Source organism: Ranitomeya imitator, chromosome 2, assembly GCF_032444005.1.
Source record: "Ranitomeya imitator isolate aRanImi1 chromosome 2, aRanImi1.pri, whole genome shotgun sequence".
NCBI lineage: Eukaryota > Metazoa > Chordata > Amphibia > Anura > Dendrobatidae > Ranitomeya > Ranitomeya imitator.
In genome coordinates, this window is record NC_091283.1 from 86,342,283 (window position 1) to 86,362,995 (window position 20,713).

The following is a 20,713-nucleotide window of genomic DNA, read 5'->3' on the forward strand; positions in this document are numbered from 1 at the left end:
GTGTAGAGAGATGGTGTGTTACACTCCAAGGTGTTCCCCAGGTTTCCTTTCCATTGCTTCGATCTTCCGGCTCTCGTTTAGTAGTTGTTGGAAACTACTCTGCATTAGGCCTACAAATTGGGTATGGGGTGTAGAGAGATGGTGTGTTCCACTCCAAGGTGTTCCCCAGGTTGCCTTTCCTGAGCTTCGATCTTCCGGCTCTCGTTTAGTAGTTGTTGGAAACTACGCTGCATTAGGCCTACAAATTGGATATGGGGTGTAGAGAGATGGTGTGTTCCACTGTAGAGAGATGGTGTGTTCCACTCCAAGGTGTTCCCCAGGTTTCCTCGCCAATGCTTCGATCATCATGCTCTCGTTTAGTAGTTGTTGGAAACTACGCTGCATTAGGCCTACAAATTGGGTATGGGGTGTAGAGAGATGGTGGGTTCCACTCCAAGGTGTTCCCCAGGTTTCCTCTCCATTGCTTTGATCTTCATGCTCTCGTTTAGTAGTTGTTGGAAACTACGCTGCATTAGGCCTACAAATTGGGTATGGGGTGTAGAGAGATGGTGTGTTACACTCCAAGGTGTTCCCCAGGTTTCCTCTCCATTGCTTCGATCTTCCGGCTCTCGTTTAGTAGTTGTTGGAAACTACGCTGCATTAGGCCTACAAATTGGGTATGGGGTGTAGAGAGATGGTGTGTTACACTCCAAGGTGTTCCCCAGGTTTCCTCTCCATTGCTTCGATCTTCCGGCTCTCGTTAAGTAGTTGTTGGAAACTACGCTGCATTGGGCCTACAAATTGGGTATGGGGTGTAGAGAGATGGTGTGTTCCACTCCAAGGTGTTCTCCAGGTTGCCTTTCCTGAGCTTCGATCTTCCGGCTCTCGTTTAGTAGTTGTTGGAAACTACGCTGCATTAGGCCTACAAATTGGGTATGGGGTGTAGAGAGATGGTGTGTTCCACTGTAGAGAGCTGGTGTGTTCCACTCCAAGGTGTTCCCCAGGTTTCCTCGCCAATGCTTCGATCATCATGCTCTCGTTTAGTAGTTGTTGGAAACTACGCTGCATTAGGCCTACAAATTGGGTATGGGGTGTAGAGAGATGGTGTGTTCCACTCCAAGGTGTTCCCCAGGTTTCCTCGCCAATGCTTCGATCATCATGCTCTCGTATAGTAGTTGTTGGAAACTACGCTGCATTAGACCTACAAATTGGGTATGGGGTGTAGAGAGATGGTGTGTTCCACTCCAAGGTGTTCTCCAGGTTGCCTTTCCTGAAATTCTATCTTCAGGCTCTCATTAAATTGTGGTTAAACGGAACAACTGCATTTGGCGTACTAGTTGGTTTGGGGCCTACTATCGGTGTCTGCCGCTCCTTGCTGTTCTCCTGGTTTCCTGTCCTGAAATTCCGTTTTCAGGCGCTCGTTAAGTAGTTGTTAATGTTAGACTGCATTTGGCCTACTAGTTGGGTTGGGGCCTACTATCGGTGTCTTCCACTCCTTGCTGTTTTCCTCCACTGAACAAAGCTGTGCCGCCTGTTTACTACTGTTGCCAATTTTGAACTGCATTTCGACTACTTACTGATTTGGGCCTACTCTCTGTGTCAGCCTCTCATTCCAGTTGTCCTCTACTGCAATGCCCCCTGATTAGTCCTGTGTTACCAATTTTGAACTGCATTTAGCCCACTTTATTCTTTGGGCCTATATCTGTGTTTCCTCCTCATCCTGCCCATTGCCCAGCCAGTGATAGATGAGTCTGCTGGTACATTGACCCATAACGCAACATTTCCCGTGCACGCTACACTGCAAGATTGTGACCCTGCTGAAAGTCAGGTCCCCCTTCCCGCATACCATACCACCTTACACGGGGACAAACAGGAAGGTGCAGATGAAAGTGCAGGTTCCTTCATCAGGTAGGGGGAGGAATACTAGTTGGCGACGTCACTGGCACAGGGCCTCTCATGGTACGCAAAAGTGTTGCTGCCGGTGGGAGGCGCCCCCGCCGTGCAAACACACCGCTGTACTTTGAGGGGCCCTGTGCCAGTGCCAATGCCAACGAGTGGGCCCCCCCTGCTTGCTCAGGTTCACAGCACTTGCAAAGTTGAAATACTTACCTCTCCCTGCTCCACTGCCGTGACGTGGTCCAGATTTCCTGGGCCCACTAATTACTTGAACCAGCCCTACCCACCACAACTTTAGCCAAATGACCCCCAATTTCAAATGCCTTCCAATTATTATAAGGTAAATTACGCTTGACAAGCTTCATTAAGAAGAATGGATGGTTTTGACATTAAAATGGGCACTCTAGGTGTTTTCCTGGCCCCCACTCACTGCCGACTATGCTGCCCCATTGACTTGCATTGGGTTTCGTGTTTCGGTCGATCCCGACTTTACGTCATAATCGGCCGATTTCACTCGACCCGACTTTTGAGATAGTCGGGTTTCGCGAAACCCGGCTCAACTCTAAAAAGGTCAAGGTCGCTCAACTCTAATCATGGGAAACTCGATTTTTCCCTGTGAGGATCGTATAGATTGTGATGTAATACTATGGCCTCTCATAGCTACTCTCAGTATGCAATTGTCTTGTGAGTAGAGATGAGCGAACCCAAACTGTAAATTTCAGGGTTAATATCGGAGAGTTGTGCCTGGTGCTGAACTCCAATCACAGACTTCTGGATGGCCATTTTACAGTTCGGGAGTCAGGGGAAAGATTTTTTTCCAGATCCAAATTTCAGGTCTCCAATGATTTCAATTGGGTTTGGTTGAAGGTTCACGTTTTGATACAGTTCTGGCACCCGAACAGAAGTTTGGACTAAAGTTTGGTTGGGTACCAGAACACAAACTTCCATGGGTCCACTCATCCATACTTGTGAGGACAATATTAGCCCTACTGATGGTGTACATCAGTAGGACTCTGCACTAGAAACTCCAAAGTCCATTTGACCAGGGTCACAAGTTACTTCCTGAACCCCTGCATTCTAATTTCTCCATAAGAGAGTTTGCATCCCAATATGGCAACTACTTAGATTTCTCTCTAGCAGAAAATCGTTTGCTCAAGTCCTGCTTGTGCAATTCCTTCCTTTCACTCCCCTTCAATTATATCTTCTACTTACTTTGAATAAACTTCTGTACTGTCACAATGGTCTTCCTGTGTTAGGATCTGGTGGCCTTGGAGCAGCATGAGACGTACTCTGGAGAAGGTGGAACCTGTACTCACCGCAAACCCTGAACTTAACAGTGCAACTAGAAGTAGCCGTGGGGGGTACCTAACACTCCCTAGACCCCTCGACACAGCCTAAGATCTAACTACCCCTAAAGACAGAAACAGGAAACCTATCTTGCCTCAGATAAAATCCCCAAAGGAAAGACAGCCCCCCACAAATATTGACTGTGAGAGGAGAGGGAAATAACATACGCAGAAATGAAATCAGGATTTAGCATAGGAGGCCATACTAGCTAAAAAGAAAGAATAGAACAGAGTTCTATGTGGTCAGTATTAAAACACTAGAAAATATCCACCACAGAAAATACAAAACACCACATCTGACTAAAGACATGGAGGGTATATCTGCATCTCCAGAGAAATAGCTAGGCTGCAAAAAATCCTTCACAGATTAAGCTGTACAAGACAAAAAACATGAAGAAAAGCACAGCAAACAGGAGAGACCAGAAGAGATGTGAATCCTCCAAAAACAATGGACAACTGGCACAGACTAAAGGATCAAGCAAGGCTATATAGCCCAGCCTAAATTGCAAAAAATAGATACCCCTGTTAAATGCTGCGATCCAACTACTGCAGCACTACCACTCATAACCACCGGAGGGAGCCCAAGAGCAGAATTCACAACAGTACCCCCCCTTGAGGAGGGGTCATCGAACCCTCACCAGAGCCCCCAGGCCGATCAGGATGAGCCAAATGAAAGGCACGAACCAAATCATCAGCATGAACATCGGAGGCAACAACGCAAGAATTATCCTCCTGACCATAACCCTTCCATTTGACCAGATACTGAAGCCTCCGCCTCGAAAAACGAGAATCCAAAATCTTCCCAACCACATACTCCAACTCCCCATCAATCAACACCGGAGCCGTAGGATCAACAGAGGGAACAACGGGCACTACATACTTCCGCAACAAAGATCTATGAAACACATTATGGATGGAAAAAGAGGCTGGAAGGGCCAAACGAAAAGACACTGGATTGATAATCTCAGAAATCCTATAAGGACCAATAAACCGAGGCTTGAACTTAGGGGAAGAAACCTTCATAGGAAAATGACCATGAACCCCCTGACAACCCCAACTAGTCACAGACATAGATTTCCAATCTAACACCGGATTATGTAGCTGTAACCATGGAAAACCCAGCACAATATCATCATGCAAATTATGCAACACCAGAAAACGACAATCTTCCTGATGGGCTGGTGCCATGCGCATGGTCAGCTGTGTCCAAAACTGAGGTTTATTTTTAGCCAATGGTGTAGCATCAATGCCCCTAAACCCCTTAAGCCCCGAGGGTGGTTTGCACGTTAATGACCGGGCCAAATTTTACAATTCTGACCACTGTCCCTTTATGAGGTTATAACTCTGGAACGCTTTAACGGATCCCGGTGATTCTGACATTGTTTTCTCGTGACATATTGTACTTCATGGTAGTGGTAAAATTTATTTGAGATATCTTGCGTTTATTTGTGAAAAAAAACGAAATTTGGCGAAAAGTTAGAAAATTTAGCAATTTTCCAACTTTAAATTTTTATGCCCTTAAATCACAGAGATATGTCACGCAAAATACTTAATAAGTAAAATAAGTAACATTTCCCGCATGTCTACTTTACATCAGCACAATTTTGGAACCAAAATTTTTTTTGTTAGGGAGTTATAAGGGTTAAAAGTTGACCAGCAATTTCTCATTTTTACAACACCATTTTTTTTAGTGACCACATCTCATTTGAAGTCATTTTGAGGGGTCTATATGATAGAAAATACCCAAGTGTGAGACCATTCTAAAAACTGCACCCCTCAAGGTGCTCAAAACCACATTGAAGAAGTTTATTAACCCTTCAGGGGTTTCACAGGAATTTTTGGAATGTTTAAATAAAAATGAATATTTAACTTTTTTTCACACAAAATTTATTTCAGCTCCAATTTGTTTTATTTTACCAAGGGTAACAGGATAAAATGGATGCCAAATGTTGTTGTACAATCTGTCCTGAGTACGCTGATACCCCATATGTGGGGGTAAACCACTGTTTGGGCGCATGGCAGAGTTCGGAAGGAAAGGAGTGCCATTTGACTTTTCAATGCAAAATTGACAGGAATTGAGATGGGACGCCATGTTGCGTTTGGAGAGCCACTGATGTACCTAAACATTGAAACCCCCCATAAGTGACTCCATTTTGAAAAGTAGACCCCCTAAGGAACTTATCTAGATGTGTGGTGACCACTTTGACCCACCAATTGCTTCACAGAAGTTTATAATGCAGAGCCATAAAAATAAAAAATCATATTTTTTCACAAAAATGATATTTTCGCCCCCAATTTTTTATTTTCCCAAGAGTGAGAGAAGAAATTGGACCACAAAAGTTGTTGTGCAATTTGTCCTGAGTGCGACGATACCCCATATGTGGGGGTAAACCACTGTTTGGGCGCATAGCAGAGCTCGGAAGGGAAGGAGCGCCATTTGACTTTTCAATGCAAAATTGACTGGAATTAAGATGGGATGCCATGTTGGTTTGGAGAGCCCCTGATGTGCCTAAACATTAAAACCCCCCACAAGTGACACCATTTTGGAAACTAGACCCCCTAAGGAACTTATCTAGATGTGTTTTGAGAGCTCTGAACCCCCAAGTGTTTCACTACAGTTTATAACGCAGAGCCGTGAAAATAATTTTTTTTTTTCGCAAAAATTATTTTTTAGCCCCCAGTTTTGTATTTTCACAAGGCTAACAGAATAAATTGGACCCCAAAAGTTGTTGTCCAATTTGTCCTGAGTACGCTGATAACCAATATGTGGGGGGAACCACTGTTTGGGTGCATGGCAAAGCTCGGAAGGGAAGGAGCGCCATTTGGAATGCAGACTTAGATGGATTGGTCTGCAGGAGTCACGTTGCATTTGCAGAGCCCCTGATGTACCCAAACAGTACAAACCCCACACAAGTGACCCCATATTAGAAACTAGACCTCCCATGGAACTTATCTAGATGTGTTGTGAGAACTTTGAACCCCTAAGTGTTTCACTACAGTTTATAACGCAGAGCCGTGAAAATAAAAAATCCTTTTTTTCCCACAAAAATGATTTTTAGCCCCCCAAATTTTTATTTTCCCAAGGATAACAAGAGAACTTGGACCCAAAAAGTTGTTGTCCAATTTGTCTCGAGTACGCTGATACCCCATATGTTGGGGTAAACCCCTGTTTGGGCGCACGGGAGAGCTCGGAAGTGAAGGAGCACTGTTTTACTTTTTCAATGCAGAATTGGCTGGAATTGAGATCGGACGCCATGTCGAGTTTGGAGAGCCCCTGATGTGTCTAAACAGTGGAAACCCCCCCAATTATAACTGAAACCCTAATCCAAACGCACCCCTAACCCTAACCACACACCTAACCCTGACACACCCCTAATTCTAATCCCAACCCTAATCCCAACCGTAAATGTAATCCAAACCCTAACCCTAGTCCTAACCCTAGCCCTAACCCTAGCCCTAACCCTAGCCCTAACCCTAATGGGAAAATGGAAATAAATACATTTTTTTAAATTTTATTATTTTTCCCTAAGGCTAGGTTCACATTGCGTTAGGGAAATCCGTTTAGCGCTAGCGCTAGCGGATTGCGCTAACGCCATGTCTTTTTAGGTGTCGCGTTTAGTGGTCGCGTTAACGTCCCCGCTCTGGAAGATCGGGGATCAGACCTCAGGCGCGCCGCGAATGCTGCAAGCAGCGTCTGAGGCGCGCCACAAAAGAACGGCACCTTGCTAGCGCGAGCCGAAAATGGCACGCTCTAGCGATGCGCTACACCTGAAAATCACATTGCTGTCAATGGGTGTGCTAACGGACCCGTTGCACGGCGTTAATTGTGACATTTTCGCCGTGCAACGCTGTCCGTTAGCATTAACCCATTAATGCAATGTGAACCTAGCCTAACTAAGGGGGTGATGAAGGGGGGTTTGATTTACTTTTATAGCGTTTTTTGTATCGGATTTTTATGATTGGCAGCCGTCACACACTAAAAGACGCTTTTTATAGCAAAAAAGTTTTTGCGTCTCCACATTTTGAGACCTATAATTATTCCATATTTTGGTCCACAGAGTCATGTGAGGTCTTGTTTTTTGCGGGACGAGTTGACGTTTTTATTTGTAACATTTTCGGACACGTGACAGTTTTTGATAGTTTTTTATTCCGATTTTTTGTGAGGCAGAATGACCAAAAACCAGCTATTCATGAATTTCTTTTGGGGGAGGCGTTTATACCGTTCCGCGTTTGGTAAAATTGATGAAGCAGTTTTATTCTTTGGGTCAGTACGATTACAGCGATAACTCATTTATATCATTTTTTTATGTTTTGGCGCTTTTATACGATAAAAGCTATTTTATAGAAAAAATAATTATTTTGGCATTGCTTTATTCTGAGGACTATAACTTTTTTATTTTTTTGGTTATGATGCTATATGGCAGCTCGTTTTTTGCGGGACAAGATGACGTTTTTAGAGGTACCATGGTTATTTATATCCGTCTTTTTGATCGCGTGTTGTTCCACTTTTTGTTCAGCGTTATGATAATAAAGCGTTGTTTTTTGGCTCGGTTTTTTTTTTTTTTTTTTACGGTGTTCACTGAAGGGGTTAACTAGTGGGCCAGTTTTATAGGTTGGGTTGTTACGGACGCAGCGATACTAAATATGTGTACTTTTATTGTTTTTTTTTTTATTTAGATAAAGAAATGTATTTATGGGAATAATATTCTTTTTTTTCCTCTTTATTTAGGAATTTTTTTTTTTTTTTCACTGGTGGAAATTTTATTTTTACTTTTTCACTTTGTCCCAGGGGGGGACATCACAGATCACCGATCTGACAGTGTGCACAGCACTCTGTCAGATCGGTGATCTGACATAAAGCCGGGCAGGATTAGAGCTGCAGCTGCAGCCTGATCCTGACCCGGAAGTGCTCCCTGCAGGACCCGGATGCAGCCCCGCGGCCATTTTGGATCCGGGGCCTGCAGGGAGAAGACGCTCGGTACACGGTGAGTACATCACCGTGTACCGATCGTCTCAGGGAAGCCCGCAGGGAGCCCCCTCCCTGTGCGATGCTTCCCTGCACCGCGGGCACACCGCGATCATCTTTGTTCGCGGTGTGCCGGGGGTTAATGTGCCGAGAGCGGTCCGTGACCGCTCCTGGCACATAGTGCGATAGGCAGCTGACACCCGGCCGCGATCGGCCGCGCTCCCCCCGTGAGCGCGGCCGATCGCATATGACATACTATTCCGTCACTGGGAATTAAGTCCCAGGTCACCTTGACCGGATAGTACGTCATATGGGATTAAGGAGTTAAAGGAATAGGGTTCTGCAAAGGCTGCAAGGGGAAACCACAACGTCTGGCAAATTCTAAGTCCATTAAGTTCAGAGCGGCGCCTGAATCCACAAATGCCATAACAGAAAATGATGATAATGAGCAGATCAAGGTCACAGATAACAGAAATTTAGGCTTTAAAGTACTGATGGTATAAGAACTAGCGATTCTCTTTGTACGCTTAGGGCAATCAGAAATAATATGAGCAGAATCGCCGCAGTAAAAACACAACCTATTCTGACGCCTGAATCTTTGACGTTCAGCTTTAGACAAAATCCTATCACACTGCATAGGCTCAGGGCTCCGCTCAGAGGACAACCCCACAGTGTGCACAACTCTGCGCTCGCGCAAGCGCCGATCAATCTGAATGGCCAGAGACATAGAATCACTCAGACCAGCATGCGTGGGGAACCCCACCATAACATCTTTAACGGATTCAGAAAGACCCTTTCTGAAAATTGTCACCAAGGCATCCTCATTCCATTTAGTCAGTACAGACCATTATCTAAATTTCTGGCAAAACCATTCTGCCGCTTCTTGACCTTGACACAGGTCCAGCAAGATTTTCTCAGCTTGATCCACAGAATTAGGCTCATCATACAATAACCCCAATGCTTGAAAGAAAGAATCAACATTAAGCAAATCAGGATTGCCAGTTTCCTGGGAAAATGCCCAATCCTGTGGGTCACTACGCAGCAGGGATATGATGATTTTAACCTGCTGAATGGGATCACCAGAAGACCGGGGTCTCAATGCAAAAAACAGTTTACAGTTATTTTTGAAACTCAAAAATTTGGATCTGTCACCAAAGAATAAATCAGGAGTGGGAATCCTAGGTTCTAAGGCAGGAGTCTGAACAATATAATCTGAAATACCCTGTAACCTAGCAGCAAGCTGATCCACACGAGAAACTAACTCCTGAACACTCATGTTATTACTAGGTTCCGCAGCCACCAAGAGATTAAGAGGGAGGAACAGACCAAACAGGCTAAGGAAAAAAAATGGCTCAAAATCTTTCCTCCTTTCTTCTGAGATGCAATTAACTCATTGTGGGCCAGTTGTACTGTTAGGATGGAGAAGGTGGAACCTGTACTGACCGCAAACCCTGAACTTAACAGCGCAACTAGAAGTAGCCGTGGGGGGTACCTAACACTCCCTAGACCCCTCGACACAGCCTAAGATCTAACTACCCCTAAAGACAGAAACAGGAAACCTATCTTGCCTCAGATAAAATCCCCAAAGGAAAGACAGCCCCCACAAATATTGACTGTGAGAGGAGAGGGAAATAACATACGCAGAAATGAAATCAGGATTTAGCATAGGAGGCCATACTAGCTAAAAAGAAAGAATAGAACAGAGTACTATGCGGTCAGTATTAAAACACTAGAAAATATCCACCACAGAAAATACAAAACACCACATCTGACTAAAGACATGGAGGGTATATCTGCATCTCCAGAGAAATAGCTAGGCTGCAAAAAATCCTTCACAGACTAAGCTGCACAAGACAAAAAACATGAAAATGCACAGAACTATAAGGTCCACAGCAGGTGTACAGCAAAAACAAAGCCAGGACTTATCTTTGAAGAAAAGCACAGCAAACAGGAGAGACGAGAAGAGATGTGAATCCTCCAAAAAAAAAGAACAACTGGCACAGACTAAAGGATCAAGCAAGGCTATATAGCCCAGCCCAAATTGCAAAAAATAGATACACCTGATAAATGCTGCGATCCAACTACCACAGCACTACCACTCATAACCACCGGAGGCAGCCCAAGAGCAGAATTCACAACATCCTGGCCTGCACAAAGCACCTCGTCCTTTCCTTCCATCTCTGCTAGGCCTCCTGTCTGAAATTTAACTTCTCACTGTTTCTTCACATCCCCTGGAATAGTACTATCTGACATCTTGGGTCTCCTTCTTTTCACATGAACACCCTTTAAATGTGGGTCTGCAAGCAGCTAGATCTGTAAGACCATAGGACAGTACTTCTCAGTTGCTAAAGCCTATCTCCCTCTCTACCAGAACGTTGCATCCTGTGTATCCATGTAGGTACTCCCATCTGACTTATTCCCAACATTTAACTCTGCCTGCTACTAACTAGCTGCTGTTCAGCAGAAAATAACTAGATCAACATTTCACCACATGACAATACAAATTACCAACTAGACAAAACAGTACAACACATTATATAACCACATATTCTTCAACGGGTATGCGACAGCATCTTCACTTTCTTGCATTTGCATGCTGCTTGAACCCACATTACAAACTAAAGGGGTTGTACCATATTTATTCTTCAGGAGCTCCTACTAACTGACAGTTGAAACCAGCAGAAAGCTTGCGACAATGGCCCAAACTGTTCAATATTTGATACAAATTGGTGGACAATAAATGCCATTCTAATGAGTATTGCACCAAAAGACTTCTTTCCAGCAGCGCAGTCAATTTTTAAATGTGTTATTTCTGTTTTAGCAATATTTGATACTAAAGCAGCTTTGTCTTTGCAGCATTGGAGGAGAACAGTGATGATTAATCTGGCTGGATCCTGTAATCTGCTATCTTCATAGCAAAAAGCTTGCAAGGTGCTATACCACTTGCTTATGAGACTGGCACTGATGGATTACAAAAGTGGCCAGTAATCTAGGTAGTAAGTAGTAAACTATAGAATTTTCATTTTTTTTATTTTTGACAATGGAGAGGATATAAGATGTAAATTGCTTGTGCTAAAAGCACTTTGCAATTTTACCAATTTAAGACAATGAGACAACCCCTTTAACCATTAATCTGAGCTGTATGTAACAAATATACAACTGTAATCTAATACAAAGATATGCATATTCATAAAAGAGGATTAATAATTGAGACAAGATACTAATATTTAGTCAACATTTTTTTGTGAAAAATAAGACTTAATCCCTGCTGATTCTAATAAAATTACAACATGGATAAAATTAACATCTGGTGTCACTGTCAGGAAAATAGTAATATGCTGTCTTGACAATGCTACCTTAATAAATCAACTCCACAGTGTCTTGAATTAAAATGCATGCTACCTAGAATAATTATCTGTAACGGCCCCATTGAGCATGACAGTGACTGTCAGATGAGCATTTATATTAAAAAAACAAAAAACCTTGCTTTAACAGAAACTGCTTACTTGTTATGTTTCTTCTCTCATTTTCATTGTTTTTAATGCGCTTTTAGGTTTTAACTCTTTTTTGCATCATTTACAACCAGAATATATTTTTCTCAATTTGTAACCTCAGAACGCCTTACAAAAAAATCCTGTATTTATAAAGAAACCATGAAAATATTTATTATTGATCAATAACAATTTGAGGTTTCTGGAAACAACTGGTCCGGAAATTCCAACAATAATTAATAACTATTAAGAGTGTAAGGCAATACTTACCTTTCCAACCATTTTATTATTGCTGAAATGCTGAAAAAATACAACTTTGCTAATAACACTTGATTATTAAATGTTATTTTTTTATTGTTGCAGATTTTTCTATTTTTTTCTAGAGCTCCAATGCAGGTCTAGTTACAAACTATATGGTATGGTATGAAAAGCAGGGTGCAACTGATAAGTTACAAAACAACTTTTAATCTATATATTGTGTATAAAATAGTGCTAAATAAACACAAAATAACAATTAGACACAACAAAAATCACACTCATCTGTATGCTGATATAAACCTGGATAAATTGACCCACAATCTGATGTCACTCAAAAGATCCAAGGGACAAATTACCACATATATATCCCTCCAAAGATCGAAGGAGCAAAATACCACATGTTATTTCCTAAAAGATGCTCCGATATTAGGACTCAGGTTGGAACCCACATTTGGAAAATCATAGGTCAGTAATGTTTGATACAAAGAGAAAAATCAATGCAAAGGCACTTTTTTGTCCATACAATACCCCACAAAAGAATCACCAGCATATGTGTTAGGGGTCGAGTTCCTGTCACTGCACAACGAGAATCTCGAGCCATGTCTGCTGTGGTCTCCCATTCTGCATCAGCCGCAGTGGAGCCTGCTCAGCGGAGACATTGGTCCCAGCGTTTCGCCTGATACTGTGCAAAGGGGTTACTGCTGCCTTTCCAGGCTCTGCTTTTGTAGCCAGCACTGGTCAGTGGCGAGCAGGCTTTTCTGGGACTAAGTCCTGCTTTTACACACTGAGCATGCCCACGGGAGGACCTCTCATTGGAGGTAGGGGGTCACACTCTCCGGTTCCGTAGCAGCTCCAATTAGACCACTAGGAAGGTCCTTGTCTGCTGCAGCTATATAAGGTTCGCCTGGCCGCACAACCATGCGCTAGTATCAGCCTATGTTATGAGCTTTGCTACTTGGTGGTCATATCTGCATGTGGTCAGGGTTGGCTGAAATAAGCCCTTAGAATACCAGCACCTCCAGTGAGGAGTTTTGTATGCTTGGATTCAGGGCCTGGCTAAAATAAGCCCCTAGAATACTGGCACCTCCGGTAAGGAGTTGTTTGTGTGCTATGCTGTCTTCATGACCACTCTTTGCTTTGCTCAGTTAGGTAGCTATGATCCTCTGTGAGGTTAACAGGGCACAACGTTTTCATATCTTTGTGATTCTGTAAAGTTAACAGAGTTCACTTATACCGTCATATAGTGCCGCCAATTACTTTGCAGAGATATCCCCGGGCTGCGAACGCACCTTGTTGTTTCCTTCCTATACTCGGTGCGTTTCGCTAGCCCTAACAATATGTGCTCGAATGGGTTAAATATCCTGTATACCTTAGACGCGGCTCTGGATATGGTGTTTGCGCTCTGACACTGTGTTCCAACTACTTACACTCTGGAAGTCACATACCGACACGCATACGTCGATACCGAAAATGACACATGTGGTTCACCAATGCGTTCCACGAGAGTGTGCATAAGATATGTCATCGGAACACCATGAAAATGAGGATTATCTGGCGGTCTATTTAAATGCGGCTTACAGCTGGTATGACAGGCCGCTCTATTCCTCTCTCATTATAATGGGTTTCCTTGTGAATTGTCAGACGGACACCCTTTGGTTTTACCTTCCCCTGATGAGTATGACAAATGAAACATGCTGTGAAGCAAGAGTTTTGAGGTTACGGTATGGGCCATAGCTGATGATTCTCTTGTGGGGTATTGTATGGAGTGCCTCCCCCAATATATGATACCAGCGACTATGGTCCCGGACTCACCTGATGAACAAAGAAACATGATGTGAGATCGTTCCTTTGCTACGATTTTGGACACATTTTTACATATGGGCTATATATATTTATTTGTATCTATTTTTGCTCTTTGTACCAAACATTACTGACCTATGATTTTCTAAATGTGGGTTCCAACCTGAGTCCTCATATCGGAGCATCTTTTAGGAAATAACATGTGGTATTTTGCCCCTTGGATCTTTGGAGGGATATATAACTGGTAATTTGCTCCTTGGATCTTTTGAGTGACATCAGTTTGTAGATCAATTTATCCAGGTTTATGTCAGCATTCAGCTGAGTGTGATTTTTGTGAGTCTAATTGTTTGTTATTTTGTGTTTATTTAGCACTATTTTATACACAATATATTGGTTAAAAGTTGTATTTTAACTTACCAGTCGCACCCTGCTTTCAATACTATCTGTTGGATTGTTGGTCACAGCTTTTTTACTATTCTAGTTACAAACTGTAAGCAAATTCTAGTTTTTTGGTTACAAAAAAAAACCTTAGCTCAATAAAATGTAGCCTTTCAAAACCCTTCGTAATCTGATGATACAACAATATTTCTATCTTCCCACCCCTTCCTTTTTAGTTAGGGGACTGAACGGAGTATTGGTGGTAGACAATAAAAATTACCCTAGAGAAATTTACAATCAAGCTTAAAGATTGATATTCCCAATTTCAATTCTACGGTTTTAGGTTTGAGGTCATAATAAAAAAAATCTAGTGTTTTGAAGGTCTTAAAATTAGACAAATACAACATCAAATGAACAGCACATGACATATTACATTGTGGAATTATTTTGCCAAAATACAGAAACAGTAGTTCCCAGTAAAGCACAGTTTGTAAAGGAGAGTCATTTTCTATCTGCAGAGCCACTGGGTAAGATTCCCTCTCCTGTAGTTTGTAAGCTCTTATTGTTAACTGTGTCATCTTCTTCTTTCTCCTGTAGAGCGTAATCTCATTTGGTTAACCCTAAAACGCATATTGGGGGCCTTTTAAGCCCCAATGCTTACATTTTTGCTATTATCTGTAAAATTACTTTAGTTATAATTTTGAAACTCCAGGTATTCCTCAAGTATGTTGTTGTTGATAATATCCAGTTGTTCATATAATTTTTTTCATAGGCATTATGGTGTAACAATGCTTGTTTGGTGAAAACTACATCTGTACGAATTGGGGGCCTTTCAGGCCCCCGCTATTTTTATCATGTTCTCAGTAGTGTTTGTGTCTCAAGTTACTTTATTTGTACTCAGTAATGCTGGTGGAGGGGCCAGGGTGTGGATAATAACATGTGAGGATGTCATGTGATTTTTGGAGGGAGTGATAAAGCCATGACATCACCTCAGGTCCTTCGGAACACAGTAATGAGCTGTGTATAGAGTACTGAGGACAGTATACACTGTGAGCTAATTGCTGAAGGACCTGTGATAAGATAAGCTGTTGAGAGGAAATCTGATTCATTTTCAGTTTCTGTTTCTAAGAAGCTTGCAAAGGCTAGAGCTTGTGAGCCACAAAAATCCAGAGAATTGTACACCACCTAAAAGTATAAAAGGTAAGAGCTGCTGAGGGTGAGAGGAAGAAGGGGGGACATTACACTTACAGTGTGTCACACACAAGCAAAGAGTGGACAACCGTGATTCTGTTCATTGTTTTTTCTTTTAGTTTGCTAACATCTAGTCAGCAATGGCACACTCTTCCTCCAAGTGTCTGACTGACCAAGAGATTGAAGCGATTATGTTTCAAAGCAATGATGAAAGTGAACTATCTTTGTCTGATGAATAATATCTGCCACCAGCTAATCAAACATCCTCATCCAATGATTCTTCTGATGATGAAGAAGTGAATCTAGTGAATCCTCAAGAAGTGATAAGTAGAACATCCAAAACGAATGTTTTTTGGGACAGTAATCCTACATTAGTCGGACGATGGTGGGAGAATATTCATGTAAGAGGCAAACAAAATGATGGCCTGTAGTACTATTTTCAAATATGCTTGATGTAGCAGCCCTAAATTCATTCATTATTTATACAGAAACTCATCCGGAATTTCATGCACAGAGGAAGGACAGGAGATGCATATTCTTGGAGGACCTTTGTCATGAACTTGTAATGCCTCACATGATAGAGCGAAGCGACTTGAATTGCTTGCCAAAGCAAACTAAAGAAGCAATGAAACGGTGTGGCATACAGTTTCAGATTATTCCAAAGCCAGGAGAAAGAAAACGAAAGTGTTGTTTCATGTGTCCAAGAAACATAGAGAGGAAAACTGAGCGATAATCTTCCACTTGAAAGGAAACTGTTTGCAAAGAACACTCTTCTGAATCAGAACATGTCAGAATTGTTTGGAAGACTAATATAATAGAAAAGAAAGTTAGAATAAAAATGTAGCTGCAGCTAGTTTGCTATAGATTTCTATGCGTTTTTGTGTGTTTTCATGTCTTTGTGTGAAATTTGGGAAAAAAAAAGATTTTTGGGTGTTTTCTGTGAAAAATTATAATTAAAATTTTATCCACTATTCATATTTTATTGAACAATTTTGAAATAAACTTGTGAAAGTAATTTAAGTGTGTTTTTTCTACATTATGTGAATGGGGGCCTAAAAGGCCCCCAATACGTTAAAATGTATATTTTTAACGTCATGCGTTCTAGGGTTAACGGGGTCCTCCCTCTCCTGTAGAGTATAAATTCTTATGGTCAGAGAGGGCCTCTGTCTCCTGCAGAGTGCCAACTCTTATGGTCAGCAGGGTTCTCTCCCTCCTGAAGAAGCTCTCATGGTCACCAGGATTATCCTTTCCCCAACATGTATTTTCTGAGCAATTTCAAGCTTTCCTATTGTGATTTGTAGGAATTTATTTGCTGTAAATCAAATTTTGGGGAAAAACTTGGAACATTTAAATGTAAAAAATCCACTCATCTTTATGTTTCACCGATATTGCTGCTGTAGGGTTTGTCACCAATCTTTACTAGTGAAGCTATATTCACTTGCCCATTTAACTAATCCATTTGTCTGTTCTATCTTGTTTCAAATGGAAGCAGGTGGGTTAGCATTGACTAATTTGGTTCTGTCTGGTCTTTGGTGTCAGTTTTTAAAATGGAAGGAATAGTGCATGCAGAACATTTTATTCTGCCCTAAAAATAAACATTTTTTAGAAACTGGAGAAAAACTTCTAAAGGTACTTTTTCTTCCATTCTTAAAATTAACACAAATGGAAATTTTCAAAATTTGCTGTAAAAAACCCTCAATTATTCTAAAATTATGAAGGTGAGTATAAAGGGATTTTTAACCCTTAACGACCGCCGATACGCCTTTTAACGGCGGCCGCTAAGGGTACTTAAACCACAGCGCTGTTAATTAACGGCGCAGTGGAAAAAGTAAATAGTGCCCTACAGAGTCGGATTTTCTCTGGGGTCTCAGCTGCTGGGGGTAGCCGAGACCCCAGAGAACATGATTCGGGTTTTTTTTTACCGACCCCGCATTTGCGATCGCTGGTATATAACCGTTCACCGGTGATCGCAAAAAAAACAAAAAATGCAATTTCTTTTTAATTTCTCTGTCCTCCAATGTGATCACACATCAGAAGACAGAGAAATTGGGTCTCAGGTAGCCCCCCAATACTTACCTGTTTCCCCCGGTGCTCCTCGTGGCTCCCGATGGGCGCCGCCATCTTCAAAATGGCGGGCGCATGCGCAGTGCGCCCGCCGGCCGGCACCGGGAGAATCTTTGGGGTCTTGGCTGCCGGGGGTAGCCGAGACCCCAAAGAACATGATCAGGGTCGGTTTTACCGACCCTGTTTTGCGATCGCTGGTAATTAACTGTTTACCGGCGACCGCACAAAAAAAAAGCAAAGTATAATTCTCTGTCCTCTGATGTGATCGCACATCAGAGGACAGAGAAATAGGGGGATTTGGGGACCCTATTATACTCACCAGTGTCCCTGGGTCCTCCTGCGGCTTCTCCTGGCCGCCGGCATCTTCTTGGCAAAAGAAAATGGCGGGCGCATGCGCAGTGCGCCCGCCATCTGTCGCAATCTGCCGGCCGGCAGGAGAAGAGCAGTTGGGGCTAAAATTAGGGTTAGGGTTAGGGTTAGAGCTAGAGTTAGGGTTAGGGCTAGGGTTAGGGTTGGGGCTAAATTTAGGGTTAGGGTTTGGGCTAAATTTAGGGTTAGGGTTGGGGCTAAATTTAGGGTTAGGCTTCTTTCACACTTATGTCGGTACGGGGCCGTCGCAATGCGTCGGCCCGACATACCGACGCACGTTGTGAAAATTGTGCACAACGTGGGCAGCGGATGCAGTTTTTCAATGCATCCGCTGCCCAATCTATGTCCTGGGGAGGAGGGGGCGGAGTTACGGCCACGCATGCGCGGTCAGAAATGGCAGACGCAACGTACAAAAAACCGTTACATTGAACGTTTTTTGTGCCGACGGTCCGCCAAAACACAACTAATCCAGTGCACAACGGACGCGACGTGTGGCCATCCATCACGATCCGTCGGCAATACAAGTCTATGGGCAAAAAACGCATCCTGCGGGCACATTTGCAGGATCCGTTATTTGTCCAAAACGACGGATTGCGACGGATGCCACTCGACGCAAGTGTGAAAGTAGCCTTAGGGCTAGGGTTAGGGTTGGGGCTAAAGTTAGGGCTAGGGTTGGGGCTAAAGTTAGGGTTAGAGTTGGGATTAGGGTTAGAGTTTGGATTAGGGTTGGTATTAGTGTTAGGGTTGGCATTAGGGTTACGCTTGGGATTAGGGTTAGGTTTGGGATTAGGGTTAAGGTTAGGGTTGTGATTAGGGGTGTATTGGGATTAGGGTTAGGTTTGAGGTTAGGGTTGAGATTAGAATTAGGGGTGTGTTGGATTTAGGGTTTTGACTAGGGTTATGGTTAGGGTTGACATTAGGGTTGTTTTGGGGTAAGGGTTGTGATGATCATTAGGGTTAGTGATTAGAATTATGGATCGGGTTGGGATTATGGTTAGGAGTGTGTTGGGGTTAGGGTTGGAGCTAGAATTGGGGGGTTTCCACTGTTTAGGTACATCAGGGGGTCTCCAAACACGACAGCCAATTTTGCGCTCAAAAAGTCAAATGGTGCTCCCTCCCTTCTGAGCTCTGCCATGCGTCCAATCAGTGGGTTACCCCCACATATGGGGCATCAGCGTACTCGGGATAAATTGGACAACAACTTTTGGGGTCCAATTTCTCCTGCTACCCTTGTGAAAATAAAAACTTGGGGGCTACAAAATCTTTTTTGTGGAAAAAAAAATTATTTTTTATTTTCACGACTCTGCATTCTAAACTTCTGTGAAGCACTTGGGCATTCAAAGTTCTCACCACACATCTAGATGAGTTCCTTGGGGGGTCTACTTTCCAAAATGGGGTCACTTGTGGGAGGTTAGTACTGTTTAGGTACATCAGGGGCTCTGCAATCGCAACATAACGCCCACAGACCATTCTATCAAAGTCTGCATTCCAAAACGGCGCTCCTTCCCTTCCGAGCTCTGCCGTGCGCCCAAACAGTGGTTTACCCCCACATATGGCACATCAGTGTACTCGGGATAAATTGGACAACAACTATTGCGGTCCAATTTCTCCTGTTACCCTTGTGAACATAAAAACTTGGGGGCTACAATATCTATTTTGTGGAAAAAAAATATTTTTTATTTTCACGACTCTGCATTCTAAACTTCTGTGAAGCACTTGGGCATTCAAAGTTCTCACCACACATCTAGATAAGTTCCTTGGGGGGTCTAGTTTCCAAATTGGGGTCAGTTGTGGAGGGTTTCTACTGTTTAGGTACATCAGGGGCTCTGCAAATGCAACATAAAGCCCGCAGACCATTCTATCAAAGTCTGCATTCCAAAACGGCGCTCCTTCCTTCCGAGCTCTGCCATGCGCCCAAACAGTGGTTTACTTCCACATTTGGGGTACCAGCATTCTCAGGACAAATTGGACAACAACTTTTGGGGTCCGATTTCTCTTGTTACCCTTGTGAAAATAAATACTTGGGGGCTAAATATCTTTTTTGTGGAAAAAAAAATATTTATTTTTATGACTCTGCATTCTAAACTTCTGTGAAGCACTTGGGCATTCAAAGTTCTCACCACACATCTAGATAAGTTCCATGGGGGGTCTAGTTTCCAAAATGGGGTCACTTGTGGGGAGTTTCCACTTTTTAGGCACATCAGGGGCTCTCCAAACGCGACATGGCGTCCGATCTCAATTCCTGCCAATTCTACATAGAAAAAGTAAAACGGCGCTCCTTCTCTTCCAAGCCCTGCCGTGCACCAAAACAGTGGTTTACCCCCACATATGGGGTATTGGCGTATTCAGGAGAAATCGCACAACAACTTTTGTGGTCTAATTTCTCCTGTTACCCTTGTGAAAAAAAGAATTTGTGGGCGAAAAGATCATTTTTGTGTAAACAAATGCGATTTTTTTATTTTCACGGCTCTACGTTATAAACTTCTGTGAAGCTCTTGGGGGTTCAAAGTGCTCACCACACATCTAGATAAGTTCTTTAAGGGGTCTAGTTTACAAAATGGTGTCACTTGTGGGGGGTTTCCACTGTTTAGGCACATCAGGGGCTCTCTAAACGTGACATGGCGTCCGATCTCAATTCCAGCCAATTTTGTATTGATAAAGTCAAACGGCGCTTCTTCACTTCCAAGTTCTGCGGTGCGCCCACAGTGGTTTACCCCCACATATGGGGTATTGGCATATTCAGGAGAAATTGCATAACAAAATTTATGGTTACATTTCTGTTTTTACACTTGTGAAAATAAGAAAATGGTTCTGAATTAAAATGTTTACAAAAAAAAGTTAAATGTTCATTTTTTCCTTCCACATTGTTTCAGTTCCTGTGAAGCACGTAAAGGTTTAATAAACTTCTTGAATGTGGTTTTGAGAACCTTGAGGGGTGTAGTTTTTGGAATGGTGTAACACTTCGTTATTTTCTA